The sequence below is a fragment of the Peromyscus maniculatus genome, chromosome 8, assembly GCF_049852395.1.
Source record: "Peromyscus maniculatus bairdii isolate BWxNUB_F1_BW_parent chromosome 8, HU_Pman_BW_mat_3.1, whole genome shotgun sequence".
Taxonomy (NCBI): domain Eukaryota; kingdom Metazoa; phylum Chordata; class Mammalia; order Rodentia; family Cricetidae; genus Peromyscus; species Peromyscus maniculatus.
In genome coordinates, this window is record NC_134859.1 from 75,706,413 (window position 1) to 75,725,366 (window position 18,954).

General features: G+C 47.1%; 1 long non-coding RNA gene across 1 annotated transcript; it reads right to left on the reverse strand.

Annotated features, from left to right (window-relative positions):
• Positions 1 to 424: 424 nt before the first annotated feature.
• On the reverse strand, positions 425 to 18,355 carry LOC121831414 (uncharacterized). Its single transcript, XR_013041842.1, has 3 exons — positions 18,231 to 18,355; positions 7,808 to 7,864; positions 425 to 1,074 (listed from the first exon to the last, which is right to left on the reverse strand). It is a non-coding gene; the product is annotated as an uncharacterized LOC121831414 (long non-coding RNA).
• Positions 18,356 to 18,954: the final 599 nt, after the last annotated feature.

Here is an 18,954-nt window from a genome sequence, read left to right on the forward strand (position 1 = left end):
ATTGGGTGTTGTATTTGACACCAGACATACAGAGATTAATCTACTCTCCATAAAGACATTTTAAAATACAATAAATAAAGCCATAAAAGATGGTGCACACCTGTAATCCCAGCACTTGGGAGGCTGAGGCAGGAGGATTGTGAGTTCCAGGCCAACATGGGCTATACAATGAGACTCTGTCTCAAAAAACAAAACCTAAAGCCAGGTAGTGGTGGTGCATGCTTTTAATCCCAGCACTCAGGAGGCAGAGGCAGGTGGATCTCTGAGGCCAGCCAGGTCTACTGAGTGAGTTCCAAGACAGCCAGGGCTACACAAAGAAACCCTGACTCAAAAAAACCAAAAGTCAGAGCAAACCAAACAAAAAACAACCTAAGAAATGTAATATTAACTGATGGATTATTATAACAAAGAACAATCAACTAAGTGCTTGTGACTTGTACACATGCTCTCTGTATTCACCTCATTTTACAGAAATCACCTAATTTAAGCCCAGGACCATTTCCTTGACTTTTTGTTGTTGTCAGTTTTTTGGAACAAAGTTTCTCTCTGTAGTCCTGCCTGTCCTGGAATTCACCAAAGGTCTGTTGGTGTTCTTGAGAAAAATGAGCTGTCTTTGCATGGAGTTGGAACTGTTGGCTCAACAGTTAGTAATTCTGGAAAGCTGGAAGGATCTCCCAGTGTAGAGTTCAAAACCAGGCACAAGTAAAATTAAAACTGGAGATTAGTCAGGCTGTGTGGTGCAGGCCTATCATCCCAGCTACTTGGGAGGCCGAGATGAGAGACTGAATGCTCAAGGCCTGCCCATGAAATTAATAAGACTCAATCTCATTAAACAGTCAAACACATGCCTGGGGCTCAGTGGTAGAGCACTTCCTACCATGTGTGAGGCCCTGGGTTCCACACGGGAAAAATAAACAGCAGCTGATTTCTTCTCCACCTTTCAGCTAAGATGAAGTGAAAACTTGGAGACTGCATCCTCATTCCGTGATATGAACACCTGGATCCAGATGTGCCTGAAGCTCTCCCACTCTCTGGGCTTCTCCGTCACATGGTCTCAAGTTGGGATATCTCATACTTGCAGAAGAAAAAAAAAAAAACCATTGCAGTTAATACAGAGACACAAGCATGTGACCTCATCACTGTTGTGCCAGTTAGGTGACAAGGGGGACAACACATGTGGGTATTTAAATTGTACCCAGACTACATATAAGGTGAGATGTTTTTGATTCCTTTCCTTCCCCTTCCTTGTTCTGAAGTCTTCACCCTCAGAGAATCATGGGACATCAGTGTCAACACAGCCAACCAGTCATCCTTCACTGGGGCATAGGGACTAGACCCAAGGTCGTAAACAATGCTTGCGAAGCTGTAATCTCGGGGAAAGGACAATAACAACAACAGTTACTCAGGTTCTGGAATATGTCGCACCTCAGGTTTGCAAAGCCCTTGCAGCCAAATTAAATCTGACATCACTCCTCAGGTTGTCAGAGCACCCCGGCAGCTTTTCCGACAGAATGAGCCCAAATACCGGAGGGCACTGTCTCTCGTGGGTCAGAGTCGCCTACTACACACAGCCCGGCTAATGGTGATTGAGCCTCCGGGATCGTGGGATGGAGAATCACAGACGCGGAGAACTCGGCACTCACACAGTGGAGGCAGGAGCTCAAACCTGACCTTGAGTTCTCCACTGCCGTTGTATCGTCTCCCTTCCACGGCCCAGGTCAGAAGGCATTTGCAGGGTCCTCGCTGGGCCACTCCAGAATCAGCATGGAAGTTGGTCAGAGCAGCAATGTTCTTAAAACAAAGGGAACAGCTGGCATCAAGGTCATCACAAAAGGTTGTGTGTGATCCTCTCTGACAGAGACGACCCTGGCCACATCTGGGCAGAGGTGTGGCAGCGTAATCATTCAGGACATATGTTGATCGCCACACTGCTTGGCTCCTTGCCCATGGGCACTTTGCCCTTCTCCACTGTTAAAGGTGACCACTACATTACACTATGCTGATGAGCAGGGCGAGGTCGTCTTTCCTCTCTAGAGGAGACGAAAAAGAAAAGGAATTTTCTCCCCTTGATAAATCTAAAGCTGTAATAAAGCAGAATTTAGATCTTTGGTGAATAATTCATGCTTATGCAAAAGGAAATTGAAAGACTTTCATTATATTTCATCTCTCTCTTACTGAGTTCTGGAAGCGGAGGTTCCTGGATTCTAGAGGTCCCCCAGATTAACTCCCCTTTGGGAGTCCCTCATGTCACCCCCACCTCTTCAGGGAGCTTCATGTGGCTCCCCAAGCTGACCCAGGATGGAGACAGAGGCCAAAGGCAGGAGAGTCAGCTTCAGCAGCTGCCTGAACTGTCCTCCCTCGAGGCTTCTGTGGGGTCCTCAAGACAACATTGTCATCCTCAACACCAAACGACAAAGAAAAATCGGCAAAGAAAAAGCGGGTTGGAAAGACAGTTCAGTGAGCAGGCTGCTTGCTGTGCGATTATGAGGACCTCAGTTTAGATCCCAGCACCTCCGTAAAAATTCTGGGCATGGCGCTGTTCATTTGTAATCTCAACGCTGGGGAGCCAAGATGGGCCGATCCTGGAAGCTCACTAGCCAGCCAATCTGGCTAAAATAGCAATTGCCGGGTCCAGTGAGAGGCCATAACTCAAAAACTAAGATGGAAAGCAGTAGAGGAAGATGCCCAACATTGACTTTTGGCCTCCACATGCATAGATGGGCTAGTACACACATATGCACACACACATATACCACACACAGAACATTAGACCAAGAGCTCAGTCTTCTACCATGTATAAAACTATGGCTACTTTATTTTAGTTTTAATCATGTGTATGTGGTGAGGGGTATGTGCATATGAGTGCAGGTACTTATGGAGGTCAGAAGAGGGCGCTAGACTCATCCCCTGGAGCTGGAGTTACAAGTTGTTGTGAACCACATGACAAAGGTGCTGGGAACCAAATTGGGGTCCTCTGCAAGAGCAGTATGTGCTCTTAACCACTGAGCCATTTCCCTAATCCCCTAGAATTAGCTCAAAAAGAGTTGCAAAGTAACATGCTGTGAAACTCCAAGATGAAATACAAGAGAAAACTACTTTTTTTTTTAAATTTACTTACTTGTTTATTTATTTAGTTGAAACAGGTCTTATTAGGATACCTGGCAAGCCTTGACCTCCTGGTCTCACAGGCTCCTCTTCCCTTAGCCTCCACCAGTGACTGGGAAACAAGTGCATACCACTGCATCCAGCTGATAGAACTTTCATAAAAAGCCTACTAAGTGTTCGTTGGTAGGCTGTAAGCATCCTGCTGAGTTTAGTGTTTTAACTTGGCACCAAGCAGTCTTGCTAAGCTTGTCTGTTATCTCTTAGTTGCTTATTTTTTGCAAATTCTTTTGACTTTTTAAATGCAGTGATGCCATTTTTGAATAGAGACAGTCTTATTTCCTCTTTTACAATCAATCCATATACCTTTCACTTTTCTTGCTTTATTGCATTAGCAAGGAATTCATGCGCCTTATGCCCCACTCTAGGAATCAGGGTTTCTTTGACTGTTACTCTCTAAATTTGTAGTAAGAGGGAAGCACTCTCCCAGTGGAAATTGATCCCCTGTCTCACTGGCAGCTTTCAATCTAGCTTTAACTTCTAAGGCTCTGGGTATCCCTTTGACGAAAGCTGGAGTCCGGTGTCTCAAGGTCAGTCCCAGGATGCATCCTTTAAGGCCTTGTCTTGTCTAACACTTCAGGAGAAAGGTTAGAAATAGGTGGCGGGTGGAGTGGGTCTCAACAAAATGACCACACAGTCCTACGTATTCTGGCAAGGCAGAAAGTGTCATTTCTGCGTGCAGCTGCGTAGCTGGGCCAGGTCAGGCTGGCAAGCACTCCCAGCAAGTGTCAGCTGAGTTTTCATTCCTGATGCAAAAGGATCCTGTGCCCCACTCTGAGTGGTCAGAGATCAGCCTCACATTCTTTTGTGATTGGCTAAATTAAAGCAGCGACTTGGGAGAACATGAGGCAACCTTGAGCGTGTACCTTGACCTTAGAAAAACGCTGACCGGGGAGGCTCCCTGCCAAATGTGTCTTTACAGATTTCTTTAAAGATGGAGCGTCCTTTGTCTCATTTAACCCTTTGCTAGAAAGGGCTGTGCATTTCATTTGCGTTCCCACACACTGGATGCCTATTCTTTTTTTTTTTTTTTTTTTTTTTTTTTTTTTTTGTCTGTTTGGTTTTTGTTGTTGTTGGTTTGTTTTGGGGTTTTGGATTTTGTTTTTGTTGTTGATGTGGTTGTTGTTGTTTTGTTTTATTTTGTTTTTCCAGACAGGATTTCTCCTTGTAGCCCTGGCTGTCTTGGATCTCACTCCGTGGACCAAGCTGGGCTCAAATTCAGAGATCCACCTGGCAGTGGTAGTGCAGGCTTTTAATCCCTGCATTCAGGAGGCAGAGGCAGGCGGATCTCTGTGAGTTCGAGGCCAGCCTGGTCTACAGAGCGAGATCCAGGACAGGCACCAAAACTACACAGAGAAACCCTGTCTCAAAAAACCAAAAAAAAAAAAAAAAAAATTCAGAGATCCACCTGCCTCTGCTTCCCTAGTGCTGGGATTAAAGGCGTTCACTCCCACACCTTGCTGGTTGGTTTTTTTAAAGATTTACTTTGAACTACGTATGTGAACGTGTGTGTGAGTGTGGGTTTGTGCACGTGAGTGCAGTGCTGATACACACCAGGCTGGGGCTTCAGATCCACTGGAGCTGGGGTCACAGGCAGTTTCGAGCCACCTGATGTGGGTGCTGGACACTGAACTCTGGTCCCCTACAAGAGCAGTAATTGCTCTTAACTATTGAGCCACTTCTTCAATCCTGCCCCCTGTTACTTTTTTCCCATCAGTATTTTGAAGCCTTGGCCAAAAACATAAACATCCTTTGATATTCCATACAGCCCCATAAAACAAAGGATGGAAATTAGTCTCCAAGTTTGCTTAAACTGTCTGGGTCATAGAATTAAGAAATGGCAGGATTTGAACTCAGATCTATCAGGACAAGAAAGTATGTTTTGGGTTTTGTTGTTGTTGTTGTTGTTGTTGTTGTTTCCCTTTTGGACTGTACCACTACAGCTAGGAAAATCCAGCAACATTTCTCAAGCTCTGTGCAGACATATGAAATGCCTGGTGTGAAAGAATTCTAAAGTTTCCTTCAGCTATCTAGGAGACCAGACTGTGGCAAATGAGGAAATAGTGTTGCGTTTGTCCTCCAAATGGCCATGGAACATCGGTCCTCCCATGTCCTGAAGCAGGTGCTGAGGTCAGAAGCCAGGAGTCTCTAATTATCGGCCCTGGTCCCCTCGGGCTCATTTGAATCATTCCAACTAGGAACCAGAACTGGCAATATGGACTTTGGTTTTTGTTCACAAACTTACCCATTCATTTCTAGGTCAAGGAGACCAAGCCAGTTTGCTTCTGTGACCACTCAGGAAGCCTGGGAGCCACCTGGAGATGGCTGATTCCTGAGGGGTGAAGGCGATACCCAAACAAATGTTTAAGATGGAAACAGATCCCATTAGAACCACGGCTGAAGGGAACCAGCAGCCAGGCCGTCCTTCATGAGCATTAACAAATGACATCTTGTTTAAGTTCTCAAGATATTAATTCTTCTAAGAGCCAGGACATTTGAATTAAAGAAAGGCATCTCAAAATGTCATTCTTGAGAGGCTGGAGAGCTCACTCAGCAGTTAAGAGCACTAGCTGCTCTCCCAGAGGACCCAGGTCCGATTTCCAACACCCACACAGTTACTCACAACCATCTGTAACTCCAGTTCCATGGGATCCAACTCCCTCCTGTGGCCTCCATGGACATGCATGTGGTACACAGAGATACATGTGGGCAAAATACCCAGACTCATAAAACAATAAATAATTATAAAAAAAATTTAAATGTCATTCTTAGGGGAATACCTAAAAGAATAGGAAACAGTCAACATTTAACCATTCTGTCCCTAACACATAGACCAGTCCTGGCACATAGTAAGTTCTTAGTAAATATTTGGTGAATAAATTAACCAGTCTTCACTACCCTGCCTCTGTAGCTCCAACTCTTATTATTCTCCAAATACCCTACATGATAGCCAAACCGGATAGGCTCTCCCGGAAGCCAGGCAAATCTGGGCATCCAAGCATCCGAGGCCATCGTGTTCCTTAGCTTTCATCAGGGTCACAGAAATACCTGAGAGGAGCAACTTGGGGGTGAAAAAGACTTATTTTGCTTCACCGTTGTAGAGGTTCTGGTCTGAGGTTACTGGGCCCCATGGCTTTGGGCCTGAGCCAAAGCTGAACATAATAATAGAGAGGGTGTGGCCGTGCAGAGCTGCCCATCTCATGACTGACAGGAATGAGGAGTAGGAGAACACAAGATAGACCCTTCAAAGGCACCCCACCCCACCCGCACCCCTATACCCTACTTCTTCCCACTGGGCATCACTTCCTAGAGTATCAGGTAACGACCAAAAATAATGAATCCATTGAGTCAATTGGTCAATCCATTCATGAGGTCAAAACCCTTATGGTCCACTCATTTCTAAAAAGCCCACCTCAGAACCCTGCTGTACTGGTACCATACGCCTTTTGGAAGAATGCTTCCTATTCAAATTGTCACAGTCCTGTTGGTCTCTGCTTAGATGTTTTCTGAACATCTGTAAATCTGGGCACACTCTGACTCATCCTTTGAGACAAGCTAGTATGCATTTTTTTTTAAAGTGACCCACAGTCCCAGTCCCTCAAACCTTGTGTTCCATAGCACCCTGAATAGCCATTTGTGGCAGCATCCTAAAGTCATTTATTGACAGCTTCCTTCTTGCACCAAGGGAACTGATTGGCCCTTCTTAAGTCCCCCTGTATCCCCTCTGTGCTTGGAGTATTATAGGTGATATTTGGGAGATAAGCGAGTAGCCAGATAATGAAGGATCAACCTACGGATGGATGCATGCATGCATGGATGCATGGATGTGGGCTGCACAGGGGCAATCTGAATCAAACTAGAGAGGGAGGGCAGCCATCGCTAACTGTTCAGACCCTTCTCTGGACTTGGCTGTGGAAAAGGCACGAGAAAAAGGAGGCAGAGCCTGTGGTCAGTGGCAAGGGTAGGAAATGGCTACAACACGATGCCCAGCCCTCTTCCTGAGGGGCGCTGCAGTACCTACTGGACCGTGCAGAAAGCAAGTCTTTGAAGGGGGTGAGGAGCAGCGGAGGGTGCTAGAGATGACCCACCTGCACAGACGTCGCCTCCTACTGAGCCTGGACCAGCTGTGAAGATAGCATTCCAGTTTTTCTTCTCGTCATTTCCCCTTTGCCGTTCAGTCCCCTTTGGCCCCCTCCAAAAGGAGCGTGTTTCATTGTGACCCCTAAGAATGATTGTCTTACATGGCTCAGTCTGGGAGGAAGGGACTGGACCTGCCTGGACTGAGTCTACCAGGTTGATCGCAGTCCTCAGGGGAGGATTTGCCCTGGAAGGAGGTGGGAAGGGGGGGTGGGCTGGGAGTAAGGGGAGGGGGCGGGAGTGGGGAGAATAGGGGAACCCGTGGCTGATATGTAGAACTGAATGGTGTTATAAAATAAAATGAATAAAATTAAAAAAAAAAAAAGAATGATTGTCTTTTCCACCTGGTCGGAATGAGCTGTGCACTCCGGACCCTTGCTCAGCACCTGGTGCTCCTTGCCCAACATCTTTGTTCAGTTGTTTGCTGTGTCTGCAGCCAAGTCCATGTGGTGCATGGCCCTCTCCCTTGCCCTGAACAATGGAAGAAGTCTTGGGTCATAGTGTATACCTCTCTTGTGGATCTTTCTCAGACGGCAAGCCACTTTGAGCCCTGGATTGCCAGAATCTGTAGGGAATGTAAATCTAGGATCAGGTAAGGAAAAAACAACAAGTATGGAGCCCATGTTCCATGCAGCTATTACATGGCCTCATTCAGTACCATCAGTCCTATGGTATTAGTACCATGGTTGGATAAGGACACTAGATGAATAACCTCGCTAAGGCCACTCAGCTGCCAGATACCAGATTCAAGCCCAGTGAGAGCTATCCAGTCAGTCAGCAGCTCAGCTCCTGCAGCCTTTCCATAGCAATGGTCCTTCCAGTGAGCTGAGGCCACAGAGAGGCAGGAGGCACTTAGAATGTCCAAAGGGACATATGAATGTAAATCTGATGAAGGATGGTGTTCGAGGTAGAAGGGTCAAACCTGGTCATAGGATTTCTTGGTTCCCTTCACACTAAGCTGGGAGACAGTACGTGGGGGGGGGGGAAGAGCCCCAACAGGGAGGGGCTGGTGAAGAGTGGGCAAATACTCCATTCTAAACTAGAACTGGAGATGGACCAGGGCCAGGATCCTCCACCTGGATACAGAGATGCTGATGAATCATCAGGGCCGGCATGGTGATTCTGTGGGGAAGAACACCTGCTACACAAGCCTGACAACCTGAGTTTGATCCCAGGGACCCACATGATAGAAGGAGAGAACCAACTTCCACAGCTGCCTTCTGATCTTCATGGATACACCGTGTGGTATATGTGTGCCCACTCCCATATATACAGCATGCACACACACACACACACACACACACACACACACACACAGGTGTTAGATAGATAGATAGATAGATAGATAGATAGATAGATAGATAGATAGATAGATAGATAAGGAGGATCACAGACTCATCCACCGGGATACTCCTGTGGGGCTGGGAAAGGTCTCAGGGTGGGGTCCAGATGTGGAAGCCAGCATCTCTAGAGAGGAATGAAGTTTGTTGGTTTGCTTTTCTCTATTTATCTTCAGTGCCTCTGCTGCCACAGTCAGCACACATACCCATTGCCTACAGTAATGCAGCACTGGCCAGCTGTAGCCAAGTATCTATCTGGGCAAAGTCACAGGCTAAATATCTTCATCCATCCATCCATCCACCCACCCACCCACCCATCCATCCATCCATCATCCATCCATCTATTCTTTCAGCAAACAATTAAGCGACCACTAGGGGTGAGGTGTTGGGAATATTCAAATGAATAAGATCCACTCCCTGCCAGAGCAGAGGCCACAGGGAGTCAGAGAGCAGACAGGACACTCATCAGTACAGCAGAAGTCACTTCTCAGACAAGCAGAGGAATGGGAGGCGCCCGAGGAGCCAGGCCAAGCCTTGTGGTACAAGCCTGCAATCCCAATACTAGCGAGGCTGAGGCAGGAGAATTTCAGGGAGTCTGAGGCCAGCTGGAGATACATAGAAAGTTCCAGGTTGGCCTGGGCTGCGTAGCAAGACCCCTTCTCAAAAAAAAAAAGGGGGGGGGAGTGAATAAAAGCCATTTAGAAAAGGGCAAGAATGCCTTTCCAGGAAGAACAAGTGTTAGGAGGAAGATGACAGGGTGAGGAGGTGAACGGCGTGCTCGGAGAACAATAGGGGTGTGATGAACGGGACACGGGGATGCTGGGGACAAGGCTCAGATGCAGTCTGCCTAGAGAGGAGAGAGAGCAGCTGAATACTCTTAATGATGCAGTGACAGGGTCAAACAAGGGAGAGTGGGACCAAGAAGCTATCTCTATGGTAATAAGCCAGCCTCTCAGGAGTTTTGACATAATTCCTCTGAGAAATCAAAGTCCCTCTGTGAAGTACAGGCTCCTCTCTGAGGTATAGGCCCCTCTAAGGCATGGGTTTCTCTGTGAAATGTAGGCCCCCTCGCTGAGTGAAGTATAGGTACCCTAGTGATGCATAGGACTCATACCATCTGTGAGGTACAGGCCTCTTCAGTGAGGTATAGGCTTCCTTACGGAGGTATAGGATCCTCTGTGAGGTACAGGCCCCTTCCATCACTGAAATGCAGGCTTTTGTGTGAGGTATAGACCTCTCTGGGAGATGAAGGCCCTTCAGTGAGTTATAGGCCAGTCACTGAGGTATGGACTCCTCAGTAAGTCTAGGTCTTCTCTGTACGGCTCAGGACCCACAATGAGGTACAGGCTATTTAGTGAGATAACAGGCCCCTTCATGAGCTATAGGCCCTCTGTGAGGTAGGGCCCTCTCAGTGAGGAATAGGCCCCTTCATGAGGTATAGGGCCTCCCAGTGAGGAATAGGCCCCTTTCATGAGGTGTAGGGTCCCTCTGTGAGGAATAGGCCTCTCTTGTGACATACGGTTGGCACGAGGAAGCTGTATCCATCCCCATTTTATGAGCTTGACTTATCATTTCCCTTTGGATCTATGGAAAGGTCAGGGAATAAAACCAGTCGAGCTCACACCAGCCTCTGCTCCTGCCCCGGCTCTGACGAAACACTGCTCAACTCCTCCACCTGGGACACTTCTGAGGTTACCGTGTGTTTGGCGGAGGGGGGGGGGACCTGGCCTGAGCCTCACCTTTGCCTGTCCTGCTCCTGCTTCCTCACTGAGTCTCTCTTGGGAACACTTCCTGAACTACAGCACTGGCCCAGAAATCCCCATTGTAAGGGCTGCGTCTGAGAAGCCTAATGTAAGACCCTCAAGGAGCAGGGGAAGGGGGGGTTGCAGCCACAGCTGACGCCAGCCAGAGCCACACTGACTTCCCTGTAGGGATGCCAGATTTAGTAAATAAAACACGGGGTGCCTGTTTTATTTGAATTCCAAATAAACTTTCTCTTTTTTTTTTTTTCAGACAGAGTCTCATTATGTGGCTCTGGCTGGCCTAGAACTTGCAATCCTCTTACCTCAGCCCTCCCAAGGCTGTGGTTGTAAGCTTGCTCTACCACACCCAGCCACATATTTCTTTATAATGAATACCACCCATGTAATATTCATAATAAATTCAGACTGGAATGTTCATTGTTTATATGGAATTCAAAGTTAACGGGGTATGCTGTCTTCATAATTACTTTTCTATTGCTGTGATAAGACCTCATGACCAGAGTAACATACACAAGAAAGCATTTAATTTGGGGTTCCCGACGGTAGAGGGTTAGGGGCCATGACCATCATGGTGGGGAGCATGGCAGCAGGCAGGCAGGCATGGCGCTGGAGCGGTCGCTGAGAGCTCACATCTAGATCCTCAACTATAAGGCAGAGGAAATGAATGGCATAGGCCTTTGAAAGCCTTCCTCCTCACTCTTCCCAAACGGGTCCACCAACTAGGGACCAAGTATTCGTATGTATGAGCCCATGGGGGTCATTCTCATCCAGACCACCACAGCTGCCTTATATGACAAGCCTTAAGAAAGACTCGATTTCTTGTGTGGGCCTCTTCTGAAGGTATACTTGCAACTGAAGTGGTAGAAAGATAACCGTAACTCAGACAGACACGTTACTACAGTTGCGGTTATCTTCTTTTTCTTCTACTTTAGAAGAAGTTAAACCAAAATATGATCATTGGCCCCTGAAAACACCCATGGGCCCCAGGTACTCTACTTACCATGTTGATCAGCTTTCTGTTACTGTATTAAATATCAAATGTGAGGGGCTGGGAACACGGCTCAGTGGGTAAGGTGCTTGTCATGCAAGCGTGAGGACCTGAGTTCGGATCCCCAGAGCCCGTGAGAAAACCAGGCATGGTGGTACTCTTCCATAACTCCAGAGCTGAGAGGTGGAGACAGTTTGGTGGCCAGCCCGACCTAGCTAAAATAGTGAGCTCCAGGTTCAGTGAAAGTCCCTGAGTCAGGAATAAGGTAAAGAGCAATATAGGAAGACACTGAATATTAACCTCTATCCTCCATGTGTGCACACAGGAGCAAATGTACCTACACACACACACACACACACACACACACACACACACACACACACGCACGCACGCACGCACGCACGCACACATACCTTCCCTACACACAAGCAAATAAAATACTTTTGATAATCAATTTCATATAGAGAACATTTTTATTTTCCTTCACACTTTTGGAGAGTTCAGTCCATGTGTAATTGTCCTCATTGCTTTGGGCCTGTGGAACAATAATAGCCCATCATCATAGGAATGTATAGTGGAGACATGTGCTCAACTTACAGCCAGGAAGCAAAAGAGAGGGAGAGAGCCAGGCTCCCACAGTCTCCTTGAAAGGTAGTCTTCAAATAACTTAAGGACTTGAATTAGGACCCACCCCTTAAGGGTGATGCTTAATGGTGCCAACCTGACAGACTCTCAGAATCAGGGAGGAGGTGGGCCTCTGGACACACCTGTAGGGGACTACCTTGTTTGCACTAATTGAAGCGGGAAGACCCACCCATGTTTCCCCGGCTGTGTCCCGGACCACTGAATGGAGAAGGGAGTCACGCAGCAGCCCACGTCCGTGACTCTGTTTCTGATTAGGGAAGGGACGTGGACAGCTCCCTCAAGCTCCTGCCCTATGACACCCCCCGCTGGGATGTACTGACCCCCCCGGAACTGTGACTCTAAGCAAGCTCTTTCTCCCTTAAGCTGCATTTGTCAGGTTATTTCATCACAGCTCTATGAAAATAAACTTCAGACAACTTCTCAGTAATCCCGCTCTGGAGGCCAAACCTTTAACACATGCCGGTTAGGGGACACTGAAGGTCTAAACCACAGAATCTGCTCTCCCAGTGGGCAGTTCAGCTCTTGTGCCAGTCCATAAAGAGCCTTAGATGCTGCAATTAAATATGCTTCCATCTTTTGTTTTGTTTTGTTTTGGTTTGGTTTGGTTTTTTTGAGACAGGGTTTCTCTGTGTAGTTTTGGCGCCTGTCCTGGAACTCACTCTGTATCCCAGGCTGGCCTCGAACTCACAGAGATCTGCCTGGCTCTGCCTCCCGAGTGCTGGGATTAAAAGCGTGTGCCACCACCGCCTGGCAATATGCTTCCATCTTATCAACCATTGTTCATGAGACAATTCTGTGATCAGATATCAGCTGAGAGAGTGAAGGAGACAAGAACAGAGGATCTGACCAGGGATGTGATGGTCATGTGATGAAGGGCAGCCAACTGGTTCATTAATGTGTGGGTCTGCACCCTGGTGAGCACAACAGGTTCCATCATGCAAATCCGTGGCCTGCAGCTCAGGTAGCCTGTGTAACTAAATGGGTGGGAGCCGCTCTTGGCCTTCGCTCTCCTCATCAGAGCTGCCAGGGTACCACCAGGCAGAAACTAGGAACTGGGCCACATTCGGTGAAGCAACCCAAGAGATGTTCCAAGCATGACTCTTAAGGCATGTTGTCTTTTGTGTATGTGTGCGTATGCACTCATTCATGCATGTGTTTGTGTGCACGCGGTTGTGGAGGCCAGTCGCTGACTGCTCTGCACCACTCTTTTTGAGGCAGGGTCTCTCACTGAACCCGAAGTTCACTGATTTGACTAGAATGGCTGGCTGGCCAGCTCCAGGGGGTCTCCTGTCTCCATGTTCCTTCCCAGTGCTTGGGATCACAGGTGAGCAGACCGCTGCATGTGGATGCCAGGGATTCAGTTCAGATCCTCATGCCTGCGTGGCAAGCACATCCCCGAGCCCTGCCTTTTCTTGTTTTCTTTACGTGTTATAAGACAGGGTTTTCATGTAGCTCAGGCTGCCCTTCAACTCACTTTGTAGCTGAGGATGATTTTGACCTCTGCCTCTGCCCCAAGGGCTAGGGTGAGAGATGCAAGCCACTTTGCCCAGCTCATTGTTATGTTTAAAAATACTTTTAAAAACTTTATTTTTATGTGTGTGTGTCTGTGTGTGTTCAAGTACTTTAGGGGAATCAGAAGAAGGTGTCAGATCTTTTAGAACTGGAGTTATAGGAACCATCAGATGTGGGGGCTGGGAATCAAGCTCAGGGCCTCTGGAAGAGCAGCGGGTGCTCTTAACCATTGAGCCATCTCTCCAGCACCCCATTCTCTATTTTTAATGAATAAAGTTGTATGGAATAAGGGAAGCTTTTGTGATCCCATACTGCTGGCTGCTATTTCTGTTCAGAAGCCTGAAACATTCACGGCCTTGCCCTCCACAAAGTTATCTTGGTTTTTCTCCTAGGCCAGAAAGTCACAGGATGGGATTTTGTGAGAAACTGATGTTTTAGAGTATTCAAAATGTAAAACAAAGTCTTTCTGGTCAGTCCTCTATGGCTGCATCAAGTATGGTCCTTCCCTTAACCCATAGATCCAAATAGAAACCTTGTAAGTTATCCTGGGCCCATGGAAGATGGGTGGCTAATCACCCTGTTACGGGGGAAATGTCACAGAGAAACCTGTCCAGATGGTATGTAGGGATTTATGTGAGAAACTTGCTACACAAAAGCCCAGGGTGCCCTCTTGGTGGGCACCACCCAGGCTTGGGGCTTAAGGACAGGGGAGAATAGGTGTTTAGACAGAAGGGTAGTTTGCGTTGCTCAGGAACTCCTGCCTGTCCTTCAGGATAATTTCAATCATCCACTGGGCTCCACGAGTACTTTAGTTGACCTAATTAAAGCTTGCATTGCTATCTTAACTAAGAAAATGCTACTTTCAACTGTATTTGAAAGAAAAGAAAAAGAATAAATATTATCAAGACCATCTCTTAGAAGATTAGGACAAAAAAAAAAAAATCCAAGAGGAGAGGCTTCAAAGCTGTTTTTGTTTTCCCTGGCTTTGAAATACATAGACAGCCCGATAATTTTGTCTTCCTCAAAATATAGCAAATATAGTCTATTTACTGTCTTCAGGCAATTCCATACATAAATTAAAACACACACACACACACACACACACACACACACACACACACACACACACACGCACGCACACATACACCACAAAGCACTTTAAAGAAAACCCTCCCGTGAGCCCTCATCCGTCATTTCTCTTCCTGTGGTGAGGGCTTTCTGCCGCAGATCAATGCAATTTGAAAGTTTCAGAGGTGATTTTGTTTTTCACGTTTTGCCATTTGATGAGTTTTCAGATGGCCATCTAAAGACCGGATTACACGCGGTCTCTCCCTGATCTCAGCAGCCTCGGGATGAGCTACAGCATTGAGAGATCCTGAGCAGAGATAGAGGCCCATTTCATCTTGTTTCTCCAAGTCAGCTTTTCAATGAGCTCCAACACAAGGCTGAGTAGACTCATGAAAAACCTTTTTTTAACCTCAAGAATAGTGTTTCTGCTTCTCATCATCATATTTAGTAGGAAAGTTGCTTTTCCATTTCAAAGAAAGTCTTTCTAGGCACAAAGTGTGCCATAAAAAAAAAATGTGGAAAGACGGAGCGATTCCTTTTCACTGTATTTCTGAATGCACTGGGTTGAAAGTGGGATATGATAGTCTTATTTCCCTAATTAAAAAAATTTTTTCAGGCAGCTACATGGCTTTGTGGCACCAAAAGAAAAAAATAATCCCAAAGCCAGGCATGATGGCACAACATGCTTATTTATATCCAGGGTTGGGAGGTAGAGACAGGTGGATTCTTGAAGCCAACTGGCTGGTAAGCCCAGCGTAATTAGCCATCTCCAGGCTAATTGACAGACACTGTCTCAAAAATACAAGGTGAGTGGTGTCCAAGGAATGACAGCTGAGGTTGTCCTTTAGATGTCTCACACACATGGACATGTGCAAATGTGAATTGCACGAACATGCACTTGGACACTTACATTCACATACATACATACACACACACACACACACACACACACACACACACACAACCATCAAGTTTTGGTAGAAGATGAGTTTTTGTTGTTTTATTTTTTTAAATTCAGATTCTCAGTATACAGTGCTGGCCTTGAACTCTTGACTTTCCCTTTGGGGTGCCTAGTCTCAAATGTTCAGTCCTCCTTCCTCAGCCTCCCAAGAGCTGGGGTGCTGTGGGATGTCTTTCTTTATGCTGTGAATATGTGTGGCTCCCATTGGATAACAAATAAAGCTGTTTTGGCCTATGGCAAGAAAGCTTACTTACAGCCAGGCAGGAAATCCAAGCAGAAATACAGAGAGAAGGGAGGAGTCGAGAGAGATGCCAGCCCACCGCCAAAGGAGCAACAAGATGCCAGCAGACATGGCAACATATAGGTGAATCGGAATGGGTTAATTTAAGATGAAAGAGCTAGCTTCCCAGAAGCTGAAGCCGTAGGCCATATAGTTTGTAATTAATATACACCTCTGAGTGGTCATTTTATAGGGGACTGTGGGACTGCTGGGCTGGCAGGAAGGAGAAACTTTCCTCTACACTGGGGTTACGGGTATGCACCACTACGCCCACCAAAAGCATGCATTTTGAAAGGTGTAATTGGTTATTTTGTTTCTTTCTTTGGTCAAATCATTTAGTAGTCCCTTGAATGAACCACATAAATGTACTTAGCAGGGAAACAGAATCGGGGTACGTTTCTTCCCGTGTGTTTGTCCGTGGTCCAGGGCAGTGGAAGGGATGGCAGTACAGTGTAGCAGGCACCCCACAAACCCCCTCCCTGAAGTCACCCCTAGTTCCCGGCGATGTGTAACAACAAGACGGATTGGTTGGCTGGCTGACTGATGGATCCCCAAGCTTCATTTCTAAAAAAGACATTATCAATAGTGCTCATCAAATGGTATGGCAAAAAAAGCAAGTGGACGGATGAGATGGAGGTCAGCTGGCTCTCACGCTTGCTGTCAACGAGGATAAATGTCCATCTCAACCCTCCTGTGAAGAACAGATCCAGTACCCTGATCCAGCTCGGATAGCTCCTTGGCCCAGGCCACTGATGTCACCTCGCTTTTTCCCCACTTCAACTTCCTCTGAAATATCAGGGAGCTAGGCTGGCAAGATGGGTCCACAGGTAAAGGTACTCACTCCATAAACTTGGCAGCCTGAGGTCAATCCCTAGAACTCACATAAAGGGGGGAGGAGAGATCCAACTCCACAAAGTTGTCTTCTGACCACCCATTCACCATGGGATGTGCACCTGCAACACACACACACACACACACACACACACCATGGGAGTCCTTACAGGCATGGTTCAGAAGTGACCAACTTCTTTTGACTCCTGACTGCAAAGGTAGGGACCTGTTAGTTGCAAACAACTGACTATCCAGTTAAAGTAGCTATATAATTGGGTGGAGGAGTGTGTTTTCCTTACAGAATAATTGTGGTGGTTTAAATAAGAATGGTTCCCATCAGCTCATATATTTAAATGCTTAGTCACCAGGAATTGGCACTATTTGAAAGGATTAGAAGTATGGCCTTGTTGGAGGAAGCGTGTCACTGGGGATGGGCTCTGAGGTTTCAAAAGCCCAGGACATGCCCAGAATCTCTCTCTCTCTCTCTCTCTCTCTCTCTCTCTCTCTCTCTCTCTCTCTCTCTCTCTCATCAGGAGGTAGCTCTCTGCTATTACCCCAGCACTTGCCTGTATACCCTCATGTTCTGCGCCATGATGATAATGGACTAAACGAAGCCTCTCAAACTGTGAGCAAGCTCCCAGTTAAACGCTTTCTCTCCTAATAGTTGCTTTGGTCCTGATGTCTCTTCACACCAAGAGAACAGTGACTAAGGTAACATAAACTCCACAGGCATTGGTTCTAAACAAAGGGCAAAAGTGGTATTCAATATACTTCACCAACATACACCAGCCTCAACAACTCAGGAGCAAGGCCTGGTCAGTGAGAAGACAGCTCAGCTCTCACAGGTGTGGCGGGCTGAGTCCCGTCCCTAGTTTCATATCAGATCAGCGGCTCAGTGCCACCAGGGTTTGTTTGGGCCAGCTTCTGAAAGGTTTCCTTGGCCCTCTCTTTATGGGGATATGTTCGCCACGCCTCCAAACGTCACTTCCTGTCTACCAAAAGAGTCTAAAAGCTAGAAGGGAAAGAATGAATGCTTCTTCCGTTGTACTTAAAACAATGATTACAATGTGTGTGTGTGTGTGTGTGTGTGTGTGTGTGTGTGTGTGTGTGTGTGTGTGTCTGTCTGTCTGTCTGTCTGTCTGTCACAGCTCATGTGTGGCTGTCAGAGGACAACTTATAAGATGTGTCTGTCTGTCTGTCTGTCTGTCTGTCTCTGTCACAGCTCATGTGTGGCGGTCAGAGGACAACTTATAGGGAGTTGTTTCTCTCTTCCCATCATATGGATCCCGGGATGGCATTCAGCTCCTCAGACTCGACAGCCAGCTCTTCTTCCTGCTGAGCCACACCTCACTGGCCCCTCAGTGCCCTTTTCATCAGGGAAATCTCTCCCAGAAGCCCACGCACTCTCCTTTTTAGTATTTGCCAGGATTGGGTCAAATAAGCTTCCCCCCCTTTTCCTTGCAGCACTGGGGGGTCAGACCTGGGACACTGTTCATGCTCAGCGTGTGCTCTGCGACTGAGCTACAGGCCAGCCAGCACTTACCATCACTTCCACTGAGCGCAGGAGTCTAACAGCGGTTGGCTTGGACCAATCGTGGTTCATTCTCTAAGGACTGCCTGAGTCCCCTGCCTCTGCGCCTGCGCCAAAGAACGTGATTACCTGTTGAGAAGTAAATCAGTAGCCGTTTGTTCCGAGGCGGGCAGAGCGGGGCACAGTAAGGGAGAGTCTGGGTAACGCCTGCTACGATGGGTTTCCAGCACAAGCTAACTTACATTTTTTTTTTCTTTTTTCTCTTTTTTGTGGGGGGAGGGGGTTTTCAAGACAGGGTTTCTATTGGTGAAATTATTAAGGCCACTCCACATAGTTAAAAGGGAGATTTATCTAGTGGCGTAACTTACAAATGAAGGAATAGGTAGGTGGCGGGTCTAGGAAAGATGAAGCGCAGTCCGGCCGTGTTCTCTGGAGAACTCTCCTCGGTCTACCTCTAGCGTCCAGGGTCCAGGAAACAAGAAAGCGCAGTGCATCCAGATCTCGGGTCTTCAGGGCTCTCTCTTGGCACCGTCTTGTAGGTGTGATAGTTACCGAAGCCTCAATGGGTGCTGGAACTTCCAGACCAAAGCTGGAATGACTACCCACTACGGGTTTCTCTGTGTAGTTTTGGTGCCTTTCCTGGATCTCACTCTGTAGACCAGGCTGGCCTCGAACTCACAGAGATCTGCCTGGCTCTGCCTCCGGAGTGCTGGGATTAAAGGCGAGCGCCACCACT